The sequence below is a fragment of the Muntiacus reevesi genome, chromosome 8 (genome assembly GCF_963930625.1).
Source record: "Muntiacus reevesi chromosome 8, mMunRee1.1, whole genome shotgun sequence".
NCBI classification, from domain to species: Eukaryota; Metazoa; Chordata; class Mammalia; order Artiodactyla; family Cervidae; genus Muntiacus; species Muntiacus reevesi.
Window position 1 is genome coordinate 68,403,536 of NC_089256.1, and position 22,228 is coordinate 68,425,763.

A 22,228-nucleotide genomic window follows, 5' to 3' on the forward strand; every position below is an offset into this window, starting at 1 on the left:
ATAACACTCAGGCAGTATGAGAGTATTTCATTTTATATTAATGAAATCAATAGAAGTTCAGGCTTTCTTTATAGGATAACCATCTTCAAGCATCTAAATTGTTTTACAGATTTTTATTACTCATACTTTTCAACAACCTTGTGAATATGTGAATAATATTAACTTAAAATGTAGACAGGGAAGAAATATCTTAGGCATAACAAGTTAAATGACTCTTTATATATAGAGATTTTTATATTCCTCACAGCTTCATGAATTATTAGTTTAAAATGATACTGTTGACTTTCTTCTGTGTCCTCTGTTTGTTATTAAATACCTTATGTGAGTTTAATACTGATTACAATTCTGGGAAAAATGCAGGAATAAAAATTTTATATCAGATCATAGCATAAATTCATTCTATCAGGTATTTTTATTTTTTAACAAAAAGTCTGCATGTGTAATATAATTAAAATATTTTGTTGATCTCTGAGGATTAAGTTTTCATTTAATTCATTTTATTTAATTTAGAAGTTATGCTCATTTATATGACTTTTCATAAATATCTCACTTGTATGAATAGTTTAGGAGTTGAAATAAATACTAGAGAGTTAAAATTTTCCACCAGATCAGGGCTATCTAGATCTGGTTGTTAGTTAAGAAACACATTTATTTTCACTGGGTCTTCTCTTTCCATCAACCCTTATTAGTAGGCATCACTACTAATTGCAAAATATAAATATAGGGGAAATAAGTTGACATGTTTCAAATCTAATACAACCTCTGCTATGCAGCTTACTTAAGAAATAGTGCAAATAATAAGTTTTTTTCAAATGTACCATCATGTATAGTAAATTAGGAGAAACACTAAACAAATAATATTGATATTTTTCTTTTTAAGCATCTTGATCAAATAACAAATCTCTTGTTAAACTTTGATGAGTCTAACTGAGAAACAGATGTTTTGGGCAACTGACTTCCAAATACATGTTTTTATGGTTTGATGTTCAAGGAAGGGATGTTACTGGGGATAGCCATTGTTGAGAGAAAGAGCAAACAAGAAAAGGAGATGAGAGGAGAAGGCAAGAAGGAAACAATGAAAATAATAGTGGCCATGTGCTTCTCTACTATCTGTAGGAGCAAAGAACAGTGTTATGACGTTGCAGGGTGAAAAATGACCTTGAGAAGCCTGAGGAAGTAGACTATATCCTAGAAAGGAGACCTGAAGTGAAAGCGTCATCCCCAATGCCTGCAAAGAACTCAGAGGCAGGGCTGTAACACTGCATCAGAGTGATGGTAGAGGCTTGGCCAACAGGGTGACCCATGGGCAGTGTAGGCAGAGAGCATCAGAAGCAGGGTTGGGCAAAATGCCTCCCTCAAATGGCTCAGAGGAAGCTGATTTCAAGTAACCTGAAACAGAAAGGCACGTTGTTCTTGTTCAGTTGCTGAGTTGTGTCCAACTCTGTACAACCCCATGGATGGAAAGCACAGTAGGACTCATCCCTCATCATCTCCTGAAATCTGCCCAAGTTCATGTCCATGAATTGGTCATGCTATCCAACCATCTCATCAAAGGCACATATACATGTCTTTCATTCAGCAAATATTTGTTGAGTATCACTCATCAGGACTGTACTTGTTTCTGAACCCAAACAAGTTGGGTTCTTGTTGAGACTGTTGAGACTGTCCCTGGAGAATCCCAAACATAACTGTAGACACCTTTTTTTTGCTAAGTCTATTCAAATTCTATGTGTGGTAGCATTATAAAAACCAGAAAAATAATTGCCTGATTTTAAGGGTAGCTCATTTATTCCTAAGAATGTTGTGTAAGTTGTCAGTGACCCTTTACTTATGATTGAACTGATGACCCAACTTTCCCCAAGAGATTGTCAGGATGAATTCATTCATGCCTTACATTTCTAATTACCTCACTTATGTAAAAAATCCTAATGTGAGGATTTCTCTTTCCAGTTCCATACCACTTGGAATAATTTGCTTTACACAATTTCAATCCCCTGCTCCTTTCCCGAGTTTTCTTTCTGATGGTTAATGATCATTAACAACAGCAAAGACCTCTATATCCTTAACTGTATCTCTGAAGCTTTCCTTCCCACCCCAGACAAAATCTGCTCCGCTTTGATGCCTCCCTCTCAAATGAAAAGCCTTCACATGTTCCTTGTCTTTCACAGCCTGTGTACCTTTGTCCTGGCATCAGGATACAAATCCTCCTTGCCCTCTGTTGCTTCCTTCAATCAGTTTCTTCTCCAAAGCCCAGGGCTTTAGACAACCATTTCTTTCAACTTCCCCATCAACTTCTCTCCCCTTGTTCATTGCCAGCTTTCCCACTACTATAATCAAATTCTTGGCAACTTCACCGCTCACACGGATGATCCTTCCAAAACCTTCATCTCTCAGTCCTTTAATCTTTTCTCCTCCATATCATGTCATCCACACTGTCACAGATACAGTAATTGCATCAAATGGAAAACTTCCAAATATCCTTCCTTTTTGCCACTTCCCAGTCTTCTAGCTTGTGTGCTTTAGCAGTTCTGTAGCATTTCTTCTACTTCACAGAGAGCTCTAATATATTACCTATCACTTTCTTATGCTCACTAAAGGTGTCTTCATGTTCCCTTTTATAACTATAAAATCTATTGTTTACTTAAATGTCCCTACAAACCCTCTACTTTCATTGCTTCTTCCTTGTTTGAATATGAATGGTAAAAACCTAGCTAATGTTAAAGGTAATTTTCTATTACCTTTGTACCTGAGTTTAAGATGATGAATATTTCTAAAGAAGAACACACACACTCCATAACTACCTCAAATTAAATTTATGTTTCAACATATATATTCTGGGGAGGTACACAAACATTCAGTTCATAATAAACCCTGACCCTCCAACCAGAAACACAGGTTGGGACACATGGACCAAAGTCCTTGCAACATACTCACACACCTGCAACCTGAAGCAGAGGTGGCTGGCTAACCTGAAGATCTGAAATGTAAAGTAGAACTACTTTAGCTAAACTAAAGACATATCAACCAAAAATAAATGCCTCTTGTTTTGTACCCTGAGCCCTATAGCTTTCTGAGATTCTCTGTGTTAAGTTATATCCATACAGCAAGGTCACTCATGAACACTACATCGGTATGGTCTCAAGTGACCAGAACTCAAGTACTCAAGAGTCTTATGCTTTCAGGATTGAAATCTAGATGCTATTTTTGAGTATTTTCACCTTCACTCTGCATCCAAAGGGTCACATGCTCCTGCTTATTCTTTTGCACTCCTTAAAATCACCATGTCAAATTGTAAAGATTACCTCAGAGTTTTCACTCAGGTTTCTCTTATATCCTGTGACTTTATTTTCTTTAGCCACCTCCCCACATTTTGTTCTCTCAAAGTAATTCAAATTCATGCCCTTTATGCTAGATTGCAGCTTTTTCTAATTTTTTTCCTATCCCCAAATCATTTAAACATCCTTTTCTTCTCTTTAAATCATTAAAGCTCAGCTCTTCCAAAACAAAGCCATGCTAATCTAATTATTTCTGCATCTCAGGGAGTAAATTAATAGATATTTTGTTTATGGCTGCTATGTTCAGGGTTTTATGCTAACTTTTTTGGGAGTACTGAAATATATGAAATGCAGTCCATGACCTCATTTACAGTTAGGTTTCAGAGACAAGTCACAGTTCAAAACCACAGAACAGGATAGTATAAGATAGGCACCTGATGGTGTGGCTAAGTGGTCCTACCATTGTGCCATAGCTGGTCTGTATATATCATGTTTCAGCCACTTTTAAAAATCATCTTTCCAATAATGTTGATGTTGCATATGTACTAGAGGGGAGAAAATCATTTAAATTTAGAATGTTGTCCACTTAAATTATATGAAATTTTGTCAAAAATGGAAGTCAGAAAATGCTGAAATATAAAGGTATATATATTAGCGCCACTCTATGAAACACAAATTTAAAAAAATAAAAATTTTCCCTTCACTCACATGTGGGTAACTAATATTTACAGGAACTTGAAGTTTTAATATATAGTCTATATTTAGTGAAATGGGAATAATAAAATTCAGTATCTGCATTGGCAGGGCTTTAAAATCAATTTAATCTTTAGAAAGTAATTTAATAAAAATATTAGTCCATTAGAGCTGTAAAGAATTACTGGTTACATGTTTTTATCATGGATTTTTATTAAAAAACAAAATAATCATTTTTGTTTCCTTTAAAAACAAAATAATCACTCTTTTAGTGAGCCTTATAATTAAAAAATAGTTATTTCAGACATGAATACTGACTTCTATGGTGAGTATGCAGAATTCCATATTATATCCATCATTCATTTTTTTCTTATTGTTTTACAGTCATTTAAGTTAATCCAACATTTGTGTGTATAACTAAGAGGCCCAATGAGCCAGAACAGATTTTAAGACCTTGTTGCCCCTTTAACTGAGAAGTCAGTTTGACACTATTTCCTTAAGGAAATAATCAACAGATTTGCAAAACAACAGACGGCATCAAGTTTTACTGCTGGTCCCTGAATTACAATATTAAATTTTGTGTTAAAAAAGGTATTAGGCACACAGTCTTCTGGAATAACCATCATGATTACATCATATTGCTTTCAATTTGAATTAGCATATAAATGAACAAAGATGGCCAGCCATGTAGCCAAGATGAAGTTTGCCATCTTAAGTATTTAGTTGCCTTGGAAGCAGATTGTATAAAATGTAAACTGGTATGCTTAGATGCTGATATTTGTTTGTTTGGAAATTTAGAATTCTCAAGTTAGTCTTAGGATAGCAGAGACACACAGAGCAATTACCTAAGTTTTCCCAATAGATTTTTGAACACACGTTCAAAAGATGTCAGAGAATTAAGCAGGTAGAAATGATGGGCATTCCTGGTTCAGTGGGCAAATGCACAGGGATATGAAACAAAATGGTGCATTATAGTACCTGTAGCCTTAGCACTGTAGCTGGCTTACCATCAGCCATAGTCATGTGAAGAAAAAGCCCTGACAAAACACAGAGCAAGAATTTGTGGGATTGTCTATGGAGAATGGAAATCATTGCAAGTATCCAGTCATGCAAACATAGGATCCTATCTGCGTTATCAGGAGGCTGAGATCAGTAGCAATAGGCAGACAAAGAACAGAATCAGAGGGATAGACTAAATTAGAAAGTCAGAGCAATAGTCTAAGTGAGAGATGATGCAAGTTTGAATCAAAACTTGAATGTTGGAGATGGAGGAAGAATATCTTTACTTATATAAAACATAGTGTGATTAGAATCTTTTGGACTTGGAAATGGATGAAATGTGGCAGTAGGATGAGAAAGAGAATAAATTCAAGACAATTGTACAAATTCAGGATGAAATTGGATGAAACAGGATTAACCTTTGGTAGTAACTGAGCTAAGGAGAAGAACAGAGAAGCCAGTTAGTCTGAAGTACATCCTTTCTGATCTGCTGAGGGAACATCCAGATGCAACACCCATGAGTGGTTCTCATAGGGATGGTCTACTCCAGGCCTGAAGTCATTGACTTGGGTATCAGCACATAGTGATTCAATCCTTATGTGGTTGCCATCATCTAAGATTGTGCAAAGTGAGAGTAAAATAGACCAAGAACAGGATCCTTAGACCTGCTAACATTTAAGAAGGACCTGGAAAAAATGAATTCACAGAGGTGACTTAGAAGGAATCATTAGAGAAGCATAATCAGAAGGATGGTAGGGGGAGATTCCTAAAATCTAACTCAAAAGATAAGGGAGAGGTTCAGAGGAAGGAATGGACATTAATGTTAAAGACCACCAGATAAGGGCCCAAGTGGCACTAGTGGTAAGGAACCCACCCGCAAAGGCAGGAGACATAAGAGATATGGGTTCGATCCCTGTGTTGGGATGATCCCCTGGAGAAGGGCATGGCAACCCACTCCAGTATTCTTGCCTGGAAAATTCCATGGACAGAGGAGCTTGGCAGTCTATGGTTCATAGGGTCACAAAGAGTTGGGACACAACTGAAGCGACTTACTGCACACATGCATGCACACACACAACGTGAAGACAGAAATAATCCACTGAATTAACTAACTAAGAAGTAATTGATACATTTTATCAGAGATGTTTTAATGGATACTCAGATATGGGAACCTGATTTCAGGGCCTCACAGCATAAGCAGAAAGACAGGGAAAAGACTGAGTGTAGTTTGTGTTGACCTGACTATGTGCTGTGCTTAGCCGCTCAGTCATGTCTGACTCTTTGCTATCACATAGACTGCAGCCCGCCAGGCTCTGTCCTTGGGAGTTGACCTGACTATAAAAGAAGATAAAATAGAATACTCCAGGCCAGAATACTGGAGTAGGTAACCTTCCCTTCTTCAGGGGATCGTCCCAATCCAGGGATCAAATCCAGATCTCCCACATTGCAGGCGGATTCTTTACCAGCTCAGCCACAAGGAAAGCCCAGGAATACTGGAGTGGGTAGCCTATCCCTTCTCCAGCAGATCTTCCTGACCCAGGAATCAAACTGGGGTCTCCTGCAATGCAGGCAGATTCTTTACCAACCAAGCTATGTAGGAAGCCCATGACTATTTATTATAGTATGGATGTATTTTATTGATCACCCCCACAATAATGAATGCTTAGCTTGTTTTCAACTTTTGATATTGAAAGTTGTACTTTAAAAATAGAGTCTTTTATCTAAGAAAGAAAGGAGGACTGAATTCAGATAAAGGTGTTGTTTTATCCCTGCTTTATTGAGATATCATTGACAATTACATTGGTGGACATATTATTTTATTAATTTTATTATAGGTTATCTTAGTTTTCCCCTTCACGTTACTCTGTATTACAGGGTAGAAGAGCACCCTCTCTTGGTTCTGGAAATTTCCTCCATTGAGTCTTTGTTTTTCAGTCACTAAGTTATGTCCAGCTCTTTGTGACCCATAGACAGTACCACACCAGGCTCCCCTGTTCTTCACTATCTCCTGTAGTTTGCTCAGATTCATGCTCACTGAGTTGGTGATGCTATCTAACCATCTCATCCTCTGCTGCCTCCTTTTCCTTTGGCCTTCAATCTTTCCCAGCATCGAGGTCTTTTCCAGTGAGGAGGCTTTTCACATCAGGTGGCCAAATTATTGGAGCTTCAGCTTTAGCATCAGTCCTTCTAATGAATATCCAGGGTTGATTTCCTTTAGGGTTGACTGGTTTGATTTCCTTGCAGTTCAAGGGACTTTCAAGAGACTTCTCCAGCACCACAGTTCAAAACCATCAATTCTTTGGCACTCAGCCTTCCTTATGGTTCAACTGTCCAGGTGGTACTAGTGGTAAAGAACCTGCCTGCCAATGCAGGAGACATAAGAGATACAAGTTCAATCCTTGGGTCAGGAAGATCTTCTGGAGGAGGACATGGCAACCCATTCCAGTATTCTTGCCTGGAGAGTACCATGGACAGAGGAGCCTGGCAGGCTATGGTCCATAGGCTCACAAAGAGTCAGACACAACTGAACTAACTTAGAACGCACACACTGGAAAAGCTATAGCTTTGACACTACACCCTTTTGTTGGCAAAGTGATGCCTCTGCTTCTTAATTCACTGTCTAGGTTTATCATAGCTTTCCTTCAAGGAGCAAGCGTCTTTTAATTTCAAGGCTGCAGTCAAAGTCTACAGTGATTTTGGAGTCCAAGAAAATAAAGTCTGTCACTCTTTCCACTTTTCCCCCTTTGAGCCTAGGAACAGGAAAAGACACATATCATTTCAATATCAAGCCTCTGTTTATGAACCTCATAAAAGGCCTGAGCAAGGGTTGCAGTCCTACAGACTTCTTCCCAAAGAGTCTCTTTTCAAATTTGTAAAGCTTTTCCGAGCCAGGATATAACCTGTCCATCTGCCAATGTGTGGGTTTTGGAGAACATTTCTTTCTTTAGTCTGTGTCTTGGCTCTGCCCACATATATTTATTCTCCTGCCTACTCCTTTTCCTCCAGGGGAGAGTTCTCAGTAATGATTCCTCTAGTCTTTGATCGGTTTTGTCTTTCTAACACACAATTTCATATACTTTTTCACAAAATGGTCTCACTAGTGTCATGACATTTGGAGAGCCCGCATAGGAGAAATCAAGCTGTTTCTACTGTTTTTATTTTCCATTTACTTGATCTGATGTTTAAGCAATCAGCCAAATTCTGTTAGGCAACTGTTTTACAGAATTCCAGTGAGTGAGATGATGATAGAATTCCAAGCACCATAATTTTCTAAATCTATTTTTTAATGAGTTTTTTTTTTTGGTAGGGAAGACAGCCATAATGAAACAAATTATTACCTAGAAAGAAAAAGTCACAGTTTGATCATTTCAAAGGCATCAAAAGGAGGCAAAAATCTCTAATATAATTTTGAAGACTATATATTATTAGTGAAATCTTTTCATGCATCAATAAAATTAATTAAAATCTGAATGCTGAGCAGAAAAGCAATTCTATCATTTCAATAACTGTTGAATGTTAGTATTAGTAACATAAAGCTTCATCGTATCTTTCTATCTAACCGTATTAAACTTTTAAACCCTATGTAGTTTGTTGTTTGCTTTCTGTCCTGAAATTTCTGCTTTTTTTTTTGAAATTAGCATTGTCCTTGGTTCCCTTCCCAGGAGCAAGGCTCAGACATTTGAATCTCAGAAACAGTAAAATAAGAACAATAAATATAGTGTGAGGTGAAGAAATGACCATAGCTGAGCAATTTGGATTATTTCTCCTGTCCTATATCACTGCTCACAGGAGATTTTTGTTAAGTGAAAGAATGAATGATGAAATTGTGTAAGACATTTTGTGTATACTTTTTGAATATAAAATGAGGACTATAGAAAATCCTCATTGTTTGGGAATTTATCATATGAATTTTAGCAAATGGAGAGTGGGATATGGCAGAAAATTGTCCGTAAAAACATTTGTTTAAAAATTAGTTCTTGTTTTGAAAAAGCTAGACATGAACATTTTTTTCTACTCACTTTCAATTTTTAGGCCTTGTTTCATTTTCCTTTTTATTTTTAATTATGTAAAATATTTAAATTATTCTGCAGTCAAAGCCAGAAAGCAAGTTTAGTCCTGTAAGTTTCACTTGCGTGATTAGTTTCTCACTCATACTGCTTACATAGTTATTGTTTGTTTGTTTTTTCTTATTCTAATGTCCTTTTTCTTAGAAAATATAAGCAAATCAAGATATGCATACTCATGTGGTGGCATTAGTGTTAAAGAACCAACCTACCAATGCAAGAGACATAATAAGACACAGGTTCAGTTCCTGGCTCAGAAAGATCCCCTGGAGGAGGGCATGGCAACCCACTCCAGTGTTCTTTCCTGGAGAATCCCATGGACAGAAGAGTCTGGAGGGCTACAGTCCATAGGGTCTCAAAGAGTCATACAGGACTGAAGCATCCATGCACACATACAGACATATATGTTTCTCTTTCAAATGTAAAAGATGTTTTTGTATGAAGAACCTATGAAAATTTCACCTTTCTTAGAAATTATTCCTATGACCAGTATATAAAGAGCTTTCTCAATCCTTTTTATATATTCATAATAATTCATTTAAAGATAAATCAGATTTTATTTCACCAGTTCATACTGATAAAATAGAGGTACTATCAATCTTTAGTTATTATAAAGAAAGTCACAATATTCTATGTATGTGTCTTGATTTATTGTTGCTAGCGTATCTAGAGATAGATTGCTAGAAGTAGAAGGGATAAAAGGTAGATGCATAAGCAATTTTGATAAATCATACAAAATTTGTCTCTGAAGAAGTTATATTTGAATTCCAACTAATGATAGCCACTTAAAACAGCTTGTTTTTTGTGTGTCTGGCACTGTTTTAAATTATGAGCTATATTTTGTGGTAATCCTGAGGATCTAAATTTTTCTTCTTCTGGCAAGGGTTTTGGTTTTTTTGCGAAACTGCTATTGATTGCTTTTCACTTTCAAAGTTCTGGACATAATGGAGTCTAGGATTAAATACCAACTCCTACCCCAAAGCACAAAACATAGAATTCCATTTTTATTCAGGTGTATACATGTGTCTAAAAAGCAAACCCATCTTTTAGGTAGTGTAAACCTCAATACTTCCTTTGTTTAGAGCTTTATTTTTATTTATTTATTTTTTTTAAAGGGAAAGGGTAGATTTCCAAGGCTTTCTCGAAAGTCCAGAGGAGTTTTGCAAATGTTTATTTACTGTAATTTATCCACAATCTAGATGTACTTTGCAGAATGACCTTTGGGTTGAATCTGCTCTGCTGTGGTACTGGAAGTAAAAATTATATTTTTAGAGACTTTTTTTTTTGCTTCTTTATTTGATGTCTTAAACTCTTTCTTATTCTCAAAATTGTGTTTTTCATTTTGGTTAATTAATCTTGACAGAGAATATTTGTCTGTGTGTTTTATATTGATGATTTTAATATTCCTAGATATATTTATTAGTTCTACTCTTTATGGTTCATCCAGCTCCTGGATTTATTTGTTGTTTATCCTTTATAATCTAGTCATATTTATAATATTTATAATTTTTACGTTGAATACTTATTTCTCTCATGTTTAATAAGTAAACTGTTTAGAGCTGATTATTTATTCTAATTACAGATTTGGCTATACCCCATACACTATTATATGTATTACTTTCATTGAATTCAATTATTTAAATAAGTTATCATTTTTAAGAATTTCTAAAAGTGAATATTTATATGTGTGAGTTGCAATGTTTCATATCTTTATGCTACTACTTTCTAGTTTTATTACAGTTTGGCCAAAATATGTGACTTATAGGGTTGATTATTCAGATGTATTGATGTTTCAGATATGTGAAAGCAATGTAATCAAAATTTGGTAATGTTCCAGGGGTAATAAAAGATAATTATTCTCTGTACTCTGCTTATATAACTCAGATTCACTATGGATATATCAGCCTAAACTTTCTCACTGTTCCAATGACCTGCATCCCTCTGCAGGGCCTTTTGTCCTGTATGGTAGTTGATTAGTTACTATAACAGTCCATTACCAAATCTTTGATCCAGTGAGGCTGAGAACATGGGCTCTACTACTTTAGGAATAGAATTTCTCTATTTAATTTCTTCTTGAGGTCTAGGAAGCCACTGTGCCAAAATGTTTATGTATTCAAGATATTTTTCTCTTTGGTTCAGCTTCCATATGAGGTACATCGTAGGGCCATTTTCAGCTTGATGCCATAAAGCCTTTAGAGGTAAATTCTTTGCACCTGGGATGTTTTTTATTCAAGGGGGTCAGTTGCTTTTGGAAAGTCTAAAGTAGCTGCTGATGCATGCTGTGTGCTGTTCCAAGAAAAGTGGCATTTATCTTAATGTAGGTCTGTCTTTAGTGTAAGCATCCAAACACACCCTGTCAAAAAGAAAATGCTAGGTGTAGGGCATTTGGGCCCAATTGTGCTCTGTTTATATCCTGTGGCTTAAGTACCATCTTCTCAGGAAGGTCAGTTGTGAATAGATTTGTGCTATTCCTTACAATCTGATCCTATCTTCATTTTATACAAAAAAAAATTCTCAAAGTTGTCTTTTCTGAATAATATCTTCCCTTATATTAGCTTTCCTTCACTTTTATAGACCTTTGATCATTTAAGTAAGTATTTCAGAAACACCAGATGTCACGTGAGACGCCATTTTTTTTAGCAATCTCTTGTGTCATTTTTACAAGCATTGTGGGGCTGGTTGATATTTTAAAATCACCACCCCCCCACCCAACATCCAAATAACTTAAGTTGGCCTACCAACCTACAAGTATGATTTAACTTTGTAAAGATTACAGTAGCAAGGATACGTATAGTGGACCAAGAAGTATGGGCAATTGAAATAGAGTTAGATTTCATAGAATGAAAGAGAGGATAAAAAACTTGCCCCTTGCTTATCTTTATCTATACTTACTAAATTGGAAATGTTCAAATTAATCAGAATGTCAAATACCTGGAAGTCCACAGGTACTGAAGTTTTTATTACTTTCTCAAGATATTTTGCTAATTGGGCATTTTAATAGAGACTGGAATTCAATTAGCATTTTTAAATCAATGTCTTCTACTGTATTTCTGTTTCAAAACCACAGTGAACAATAGCTAATGAGAAAGAATGGCTACAGTGCATTTTCCTATTTCAGAAATCAGAGGACGCAAAGGGGCAAATCTTTATTTTTTTTAATTTTTTTTAATTTTTTTTAAATTTTTATTAGTTGGAGGCTAATTACTTTACAATATTGTAGTGGTTTTTGTCATACAGTGTCATGAATCACCCATGGATTTACATGTATTCCCCATCCCAATCCCCCCTTTCACCTCCCTCTCCACCCGATTAATCTGTAAGATGTTTATGATACTGAGGGTACTGAAGATGTACAACATTTTTTGATGCACCAAGTCAAAGTTCTACATGAAAATTATCAGGTAGTACTTTCATATTTTAAGCCAAAATGGTAAATAGTAAGTAGATAATAGGTAGGTGGATAGAGCAATATTGTAAAAGCAATATTGCACAGGAACCTGGAATGTTAGGTTCATAAATCAAAGCAAATTGGAAGTGCTTGAACAGGAGCTGGCTAGAGTGAATGCTGACATTTCAGGAATCAGTGAACTAGAATGGACTGGAATGGGTGAATTTAACTCAGATGACCATTATATCTACTACTGTGGGCAAGAATGTCTTAGAAGAAATGAAGTAGCCCTTATAGTCAACAGAAGAGTCTGAAATGCAGCACTTGGATGCCATCTCAAAGACAACAGAATGATCTCTGCTCATTTCCAAGGCAAATCATTCAATATCACAGTAATCCAAGTCTATGCCCCAACCAGCAATGCTGAAGAAACTGAAGTTGAACAATTTTATGAAGATCTAAAAGACCTTTCAGAACTAACACCCCCCAAAAGATGTCCTTTTTATAATAGGGGACTGGAATGCAAAAGTAGGACATCAAGAGATACCTGGAGTAACAGGCAAATTTGGCGTTGGTGAACAAAATGAAACAGGTCAAAGGCTAACAGAGTTTTGCCAAGAGGATACACTGGTCATAGTAAACATGCTCTTCCAACAACACAAGAGAAGACTCCACATGGACATCACCAGATGGTCAATACTGAAATCGGATTGATTATTCTTTGCAGCCAAAGATGAAAAAGCTCCATACAGTCAGCAAAAACAAGAAAGGGAGCTGACTGTGGCTCAGATCATAAGCTCCTTGTTGCTAAATTCAGAATTAAATTGAAGAAAGTAGAGAAAACCACTAGACATTTCAGGTATGACCTAAATCAAATCATGTATGATTATACAATAGAAGTGAGAAATAGATTCAAAGGATTAGATCTGATTGAGTGCCTGATGAACTATGGACAGAGGTTCGTGATTTTGTACAGGAGGCAGTGATCAAGACCATCACAAGAAAAAGAAATGGATAAAGGCAAAATGGTGGCTTGAGGAGGCCTTACAAATAGGTGAGAAAAGAAGAGAAGCTAAATGCAAAAGAGAAAAGGAAAGATATACCCATTTGAATGCAGCGTTCCAAAGAATAGCAAGGGGAGATAAGAAAGCCTTCCTCAGTGTTCAATGCAAAAAAATAGAGGAAAAAAAATAGACTGGGATATACTAGAGATTGCTTCAAGAAAATTAGAGATACCAAGGAAACATTTTGAGCAAAGATGGATGCAATAAAGGACAGAAATGGTATGGACCTAACAGAAACAGAAGATATTAAGAAGAGGTGGCAAGAATACACAGAAGAACTATACAAAAAGAGATCTTCATATTCCAGATAGCCATGATGGTGTGATCACTCACCTAGAGTCAGGCATCCTGGAATGTGAAGTCAAGTGGGCCTTAGGAAACATCACTATGAACAAAGCTAGTGGAGGTGATGGAATTCCAGTTGAGCTATTCAAATCATAAAAGATGATGCTGTTCAAGTGCTGCATTCAGTATGCCGGCAAATTTGGAAAACTCGGTAGTGGCCACAGCACTGGAAAAGGTCAGTTTTCATTCCAATCTCAAAGAAGGGCAATGCCAAAGAATGCTCAATCTACCACATAATTGCACTTGTCTCACATGCTTGCAAAGTAATGCTCAAAATTCTCCAAGCCAGGCTTCAACAGTACATGAAATATGAACTTCCGGATGTTTAAGCTGGACTTAACAGAAGAACCAGAGATCAAATTGCCAACATCCATTGTATCATCAAAAAAGCAAGAGAGTTCCAGAAAACATCAACATCTGCTTTATTGACTGTGCCAAAGTCTTTGATTATGTGGATCACAACAAACTGAAAAATTCTGAAAGAGATGGGAATACCACACCACCTGACCTGCCTCTGAGAAACCTGTATGCAGATCAAGAACCAACAGTTAGAACTGGACATGGAACAGCAGACTGGTTCCAAATCAGGAAAGGAGTACGTCAAGGCAGTATATATTATCACCCTGCTTATTTAACTTACTTGCAGAATACATCATGCAAAATGCTGGGCTGGATGAAGCACAAGCTGGAGTCAAGATTGCTGGGAGTAATACTAATAACTTCTCAGATATGCAGATGACACCACCCTTATGGCAGAAAGTGAAGAAGAACTAAAGAGCCTCTTGACGAAAGCGAAAGAGGAGAGTGAAAAAGTTGGTTTAAAACTCAACATTCAAAAAACTAAGATCATGGCATCCGGCCCCATCATTAATGGCAAATAGAGAGGGAAACAATGGAAACAGTGAGAAACTTTATTTTCTTGGGCTTCAAAATCACTGAAATTGGTGACTTGAGCCATGAAATTTAAAGATACTGGTTCCTTGAAAGAAAAACTGTGACCAACCAATATGACAGCATATTAAAAAGCAAAGACAACAAAGGTCTTTGCCAACAAAAGTCCATCTAGACAAAGCTATGGTTTTTCTACTAGTCATGTACAGATGTGAAAGTTGAAATATAAAGAAAGCTGAGCACCAAAGTATTGATCCTTTTGAACTGTGGTGTTGGAGAAAACTCTTGAGAGTCTCTTGTACTTCAAGGAGATCCAATCAGTCCATCCTAAAGGAAATCACTCCTGAATATTCATTGGAAGGACTGATGCTGAAGCTGAAACTCCAATACTTTGGCCACCTGAGGTGAAGAACTGACTCATTGGAAAAGACCCTAGTTCTGGGAAAGATTGATGGCAGGAGTAGAAGGGGCCGAGAGAGGATGAAATTGTTGGATGACATCACTGACTTGATGGACATGAGTTTGAGTAAGCTCTGGGAGTTTGGTAATGGACAAGGAAGCCTCGTGCTGCAGTCCATGGGTTCACAAAGAGTTAGACATGGCTGAGAGACTGAACTGAACTGAACTGAGGTAGATAGATAGATAGCCAGGGCTTATAAGCTATGTCAATCACTCAGTCGTATTTAACTCTTTGAGAGACCCATGGACTGTAGCCCTCCAGTCTCCTCTCAAATGGAATTCTTCAGCCCAGAATACTGGAGCAGGTAGCCATGCCCTTCTCCAGGGGATCTCCCTAACCCAGGATTGAACTTGGGTCTCCTGCATTGGAGGCAGATTCTATATTGTCTGATCCAGCAGGGAAGCCCTGAATATCTTCAATTCAATAAATACTTGGTTGATTTTAGAGCCCTGGACTATTGTACCATATGTTTCCTTGTGTAATTTTATATAATCTATATATACACATATATCTTATTTTATGTTTATATATATTATATATATTATTTATATATAGTTATAAATATAATAAATAAATTTTCTTTATTATATATAATTTTATATTATATATTTATTTTATTTCTATATTTATTTTATTTTATATTTATTATATATAAGATATATATATATAATATATGTGAATATATTATATATATATGTATATATATATATATATTATATATATATAATCTTTTTGTCTCCACAAAATTTTTCTGTTACAGCAAATAAGAGTAAGAAACCAAACTTGTTCAACTGCAAGAGTGGGCCTAGGGTATTGTTGAAAGGGCACTGACTCTGGTTTAAATATTCTTTATTTGCTTAAAATTATTCACATAATTTTGTAGCCAAAGCTGGCATTCTGTTTTCCCCCTTAAGGCAAAAAAAATGCTGTCTTATAGCAAAATACTCATTTAAACAGAAGGAAGATGATGATAAGAACTTCAGCTAAGGGAGTCAGTCAGGTTTCAGAGCCCCTTTATAACAGACTTTTCCACATGCTGAAAGTGAAACCTGAAGCAGGATAGAATGCTTCCTCTAGGTAGAACAGCATGCATTGAGTCATAACTCCCATCATTTTCTCACTGTAAATCCATGAGAATACACTAAAATCACTTATATTCAGTTTCCTCATATGTACATTAAAAGGATAACCAGATCTCCCTCTGAGGTCTCTTGTTAGAAGAGCATTACTGACATTGGTGGGTGAGTACCAACATCCAGAAATGTTCTTCATGCTTAAAGGCAAAGACCGGCTGATCAATCTTATCCTGAGCATCCACCTATTTCAAAGCCCTGGTATTAGAAGGTCATAGACAGATATATATAATCATAAGTTTTATTTATATTTCAGATGAGCTTCAAAAGTTATTGGTCACCAAACATGACATATCTGATTGACATTCAGTTGGAGAACAATGGTATTTATATCGATAATCATATAAGTCAGAAGAACTCGCTAACTATAGGTGCCATATACTTGATAAATGATAATATCATTGCTGCAAAATACAACTGCCAGAAAATATGTCAGTGTTAGTTCGGTAAGCCTGGGAGATTTGGGATTCTGGGCCATGGCTGATGAAAGTTAAAAGACTTGTGACCAAAATAGAGGCCATTTGAATAACAGCAGTTTGGCAATGCATACTACACTCTCCTGTAAGGATGCTGGTGATCTTTAATATGGTGATAACAAGACTGATTACTCTTACAACAGATGTTTTATAACTTTTAGAAATATGTTTTCATCTCAAGAATATTTTGGAGAATGAAATGGCAACCCACTCCAGTGTTCTTGCCTGGAGAATCCCAGGGACGGAGGAGCCTGGTGGGCTGCCATCTATGGCGTTGCACAGTCAGACACGACTGAAGCGACTTAGCATCAGCAGCAGCAAGAATATTTTGATTGCATTTTTCTACTCACTGTTTTAAACCCTTCTTCAATGTTAAGACAAAATTGTCTTTATCTTTTACATTTTATTTTGCTGTTGGAAAAACATATGAAACAATATTTTATCAAGGTTTCCCTAACTTATATTTTAGTTCAATAAATAGATTTAGAGAATATCACACCTGTAAGTACAAATACTTTGAACAATAAGATAAGTTAGTAAAATAAATATGGGAAAAAATAAAAATATTTTTAAAAGTCCCTACATCAAACAGGTTCATGAATTTTATCTGCATAAAAATATATGCTGTAAAGAAAATGTATTAACATGTTACTAACTTTAAAAAATTCTTGAAATTTTCCTCAGGAAAAATCATAGGTGATAACATTAAAATAAGCAACATATTTTATGAAATGGGTGTGTGTGTGCTCATTTGCCCAGCTGTGTCTGACTCTCTGTGACCCCCTGGATTGTAACCCACTGGGCTCCTGTGTCCATGGAATTTTCCAAGCAAGAATACTGGAGTGGGATGCCGTTTCTTTCTACAGGATATCTTTCTGACCCAGTGATCAAACACACATATCCTATATTGTCAGGCAGATTCTTTACCACTGAGCCACCTGGGAAGCCCCATTCCATGAAATAAGCAAATCCTTATTAACATTTCTAAACCCTACTTCTCACTTGTTTTAATGCTGAGGTTATTATTTAGATAAGAAATTATGATGTTGTCAATTAAAAATGTTATATTATTCCATTCATTTCTCTTTCCAACCCACCCCCAAAGATGTGTCACATATAGATGGTAGAAAAGCTGTTGCCATATCTAGGTTGTATGTGTTTATTTGTTTGTTTTTTTCATAGCTACTTAATGATTTGACAGATGGATATAAAACAAAATGGTCTGACTCACATTTTGGTGAGAGTCCAAGAATATGAAAATTTCTTCATATAACCATGACAATAAATATGCTGCATTCAAGTCACATTCAATGTAACTGGATAGAAAAATTCTCTCTGAGTACATAGACCAAAGTTCAGGCAGGCCCGCATGGTTATATCTTATAGTAGTCAATAATAGTAGTAATTGGTATACTATCAATTGTAGTAGTCAGCAAGAAGAAATACAAAATTTTCTATGAACATATTATAGCTTTTTGGCACACAGTAGTCCCATATTCTCTGAATGTTAAAGTAAATTAACCCATTTATGTAAGTTGCAAAGAGCTGTTTCTCTTATGGCTATTGACATATGAATACATAAACCCTTGGGAGATTAAATATATAGTCTCATTCTCAAAAATATAAAATTAAGAATAAAAACAAAAAAATTAAGAATAAAAAATAATTTGTTCCACATGTAGGCTCATCTACTCTTTAATGATGTAGTCAATAAATCAAAGTACAGCTTCCTCATTAGAAAAGTAATCAGCATGATCCCAACATTTGCAAAATGTAAGCGTCAGAAATCTAATGTAAGAGTAGTTTTAAAAAAACAAATTTTTCAAGCTTGAATCAATTCTGGTCTTTTAAGAAGTTAAACATTTAGATAATTAGTTTACAAGCCCTTGTAGTTTAGATATGCAGTCACTTTACAAATATTGATACAAATAAAAAATACAAATGTTTTAATATATATATATATATGCATAAAACAGCACTCTTCTTTCACAAATATGAAAAGTAAGGAAAAACCAACTCATATAAAAATTAAAATAACAAAAATGTAAGATAATTATACTTATTTTTTAATTTACTTTTTAATTTAAGGAAAATTGCTTTACAGTTTTGGTTTTTATGGTACAACAAAGTGAATCAACCATAGTTATATATATATATATGTATATATATATACATACATCCTTTCCCTTTTGAGCCTCCATCCCTCCCCCACCAGTTCCACCCCTCTAGATCATCACAGAGCACCAGGCTGGGCTCCCTCTGCAATATAGCAACTTCTCTTCAGCTCTCTGGACTTCCAAGGTGGCAAAAGTATTCAAGAATCCGCCTGCAAATGCAGGAGATGCAAAGGACGCCAGCTTGATCTTTGCATCAGGAAGATACTCTGGAGTAGGAAATGGCATCCCTATCCAGTATTCTTGTTTGGAAAATCCCATGGGCTACAGGCCATGGGGCTGCAAAGAGTTGGACATGACTGAGCAACTTAGCACACATACACCAGCTATCTATTTTACACATGATAGGATATATATGTTGATGTTATTGTCTCCAAAAGCACCACGCTCTCTTTCCCCCGCTATGTTCACAAGTCCATTCCCTACATCTGCATCTCCATTCCTTCCCTGTAAATAGGTTTGTAAATACCATTTTTCTTGATTCCATATACATGCATTAGTATGCAATACTTTTTACTCTTTCTGACTTACTTCACTCTGTATTACAGGCTCTAGGTTTATCTCCCTCACTCAAATGGGCTCAACTTTTTAATTTTTTATTAAAATAAAAATATATAGTTACTATTTCTGTTGAGTTACAACCCAAAGTTGATATTTTAAGATTCTCAGTTCATTTCAGTTGCTCAGTTGTGTCCGACTCTTTGTGACCCCATGGACTTCAGCTTGCCAGTCTTCCCTGTCCATCACCAACACCCGTAGCTTGTCATGTCCATCAAGTTGGTGATGTCATCCAACCATCTCATCCTCTCTCATCCCCTTCTCCTCCCACCTTCAGCCTTTCCCAGCATCAGGGTCTTTTCAAATAAGTCAGTTCTTCCCATCAGGTGGCCAAAGTGCTAGAAGTTCAGCTTCAGCATCAGTCCTTCCAATGAATATTCAGGACTGATTTCCTTTAGGACTGACTGGTTTGATCTCCTTGCTGCCCAAGGGACTCTCAAGAGTCTTTTCCAACACCACAGTTCAAAATCATCAATTCTTCAGGGCTCAGCTTTCTTTAAGATTCTCAGAAAGAGATAATTCTAATGTGCATGAGAGAGAGAGAGAGAGAGAGAATAAGCAATGTTAAAAAAAAAAGCTAAAATCTCTTACAGTCACATTAATAAGGTAAGAGTAAAGTTGTCACAAGCTATGGCCACTTACTGAACAGCAGGATGGGCCAGTCTACCAAGAAAGTTTCTACTACTGGCCAGTACTCAAGTCCAAACAACTATGTTCAGACCTACAAGAAGGATGATGCTGAAGAGAACGCCTTATGTTTTGAAAAACGTTTAGATAACTTGAAAGTTCTCTTACAACTCTACATTTCATAGCAGACTTTAAAATGTCAAAAGAGCTAAACTTGTTTACATAGACTATGTATTTAAATACTGTAATCACCTCCTCATTTGATATCTATTTTATTTTTAGTTGCACAAGAACCAATGTGTGCTTCCCTGATAGCTCAGTTTGTAAGGTATCTACGTGCAATGCAGAAGGCCCTGGTTGGATTCCTGGGTTAGGAAGACCTGCTGGAGTAGGGAAAGGCTACCCACTCCAGTATTCTGGCCTGGAGAATTCCATGGACTGTCTAGTTCATGGGGTCACAAAGAGTCTGACATGACTGAGTGACTTTAAGAAGAAGATAATCAATGTAGTCATCAGTAGAATCAAATATGGCCAAAACTGGCATGAAATGCACAATTTAGGAAATGTTCAAATGAGTAACTTCAATTCCAAATTAGACCATTCCATTATACAAAATAAAAATATGCTTTGACTATCAAGGAGATTTCAAAATTGTCCTAAACCATAGGACATAGGTAAAATATACTTTGAATATTTAGATGATATAGCAGTTCCACCATAGTAGACAAAGACATATGTCATGGTTCCACTCACAGACGATCTGAAATTTTTATTAATGGTCAAGACTCAAGTCTCAAATATATTTTAATTAAAAGTAGGTTAGGTAAAATTGGCCTTAAAATTAATTTTTCCTACTCAATTTGAAATTCTAAGTGACTTAAAAAAAAAACAAAAAACCCTTAAACCTAAAGTCTAAAGTACTTTTTACCACACCAAATCTATTTAGTATGTCTAAGTTAGAAATTCTCTGAATAATTCACTTAAATAAATGGAGATATTGTCTTGTTTTCTCTTGTGTGCATGCTAAGTCACTTCAGTTGTGCCTGGCTCATTACAACTCCATGGACTGTAATCTGCCAGGCTTGTCTCCCCGTATGTTATCTTAAATAATCAATGCACTCAATCAATAAAAATTTCTTATTTAAATTTGAAAAATTTACTAATGTTTATTTCACTTATTTTATTTTATATCAAAATAAATGAATCAGTCAGAAATAAATGGATCTTCAATTCAGTTCAATTCAGTCGCTCGGTCATGTCCGACTCTTTGCGATCCCGTGAATCGAAGCACGCCAGGCCTCCCTGTCCATTACCAACTCCTGGAGTTTACCCAAATTCATGTCCATTGAGTCAGTAATGCCATCCAGCCACCTCATTCTCTGTTGTCCCCTTCTCCTCCTGCCCCCAATCGCTCCCATAATCAGGGTCTTTTCCAATGAGTAAGCTCTTCACATCAGGTGGCCAAAATAATGGATTTTCAGCTTCAGCATTAGTCCTTCCAATGAACACCCAGGACTGATCTCCTTTACAATGGACTGGTTGAATCTCCTTGCAGTCCAAGGGACTCTCAAGAGTCTTCTCAAACACCACGGTTCAAAAGCATCAATTTTTCAGTGCTTTCTTCACAGTCCAACTCTCACATGCATACATGACCACTGGAAAAACCATAGCTTTGACTAGACAGGTGGCAAAGTAATGTCTCTGCTTTTTAATATGCTATCTAGGTTGGTCATAACTTTCATTCCAAGGAGTAAGCATCTTTTAATTTCATGGCTGCAGTGATTTTGGAGCCCCCCAAAATAAAGTATGACACTATTTCCACTGTTTCCCCATCTATTTCCCATGAAGTGAAGGGGCCAGAAACCATGATCTTAGTTTTCTGAATGTTGAGCTTTAAACCAACTTTTCCACTCTCCTCTTTCTCTTTCATCAAGAGGCTTTTTAGTTCCTCTTCACCTTGTGCCATAAGGGTGGTGTCATCTGCATATCTGAGGTTATTGGTATTTCTTCCAGCAATCTTGATTCCAACTTGTGTTTCTTCCAGCCGAGGGTTGTCTCATGATGTTCTCTGCATAGAAGTT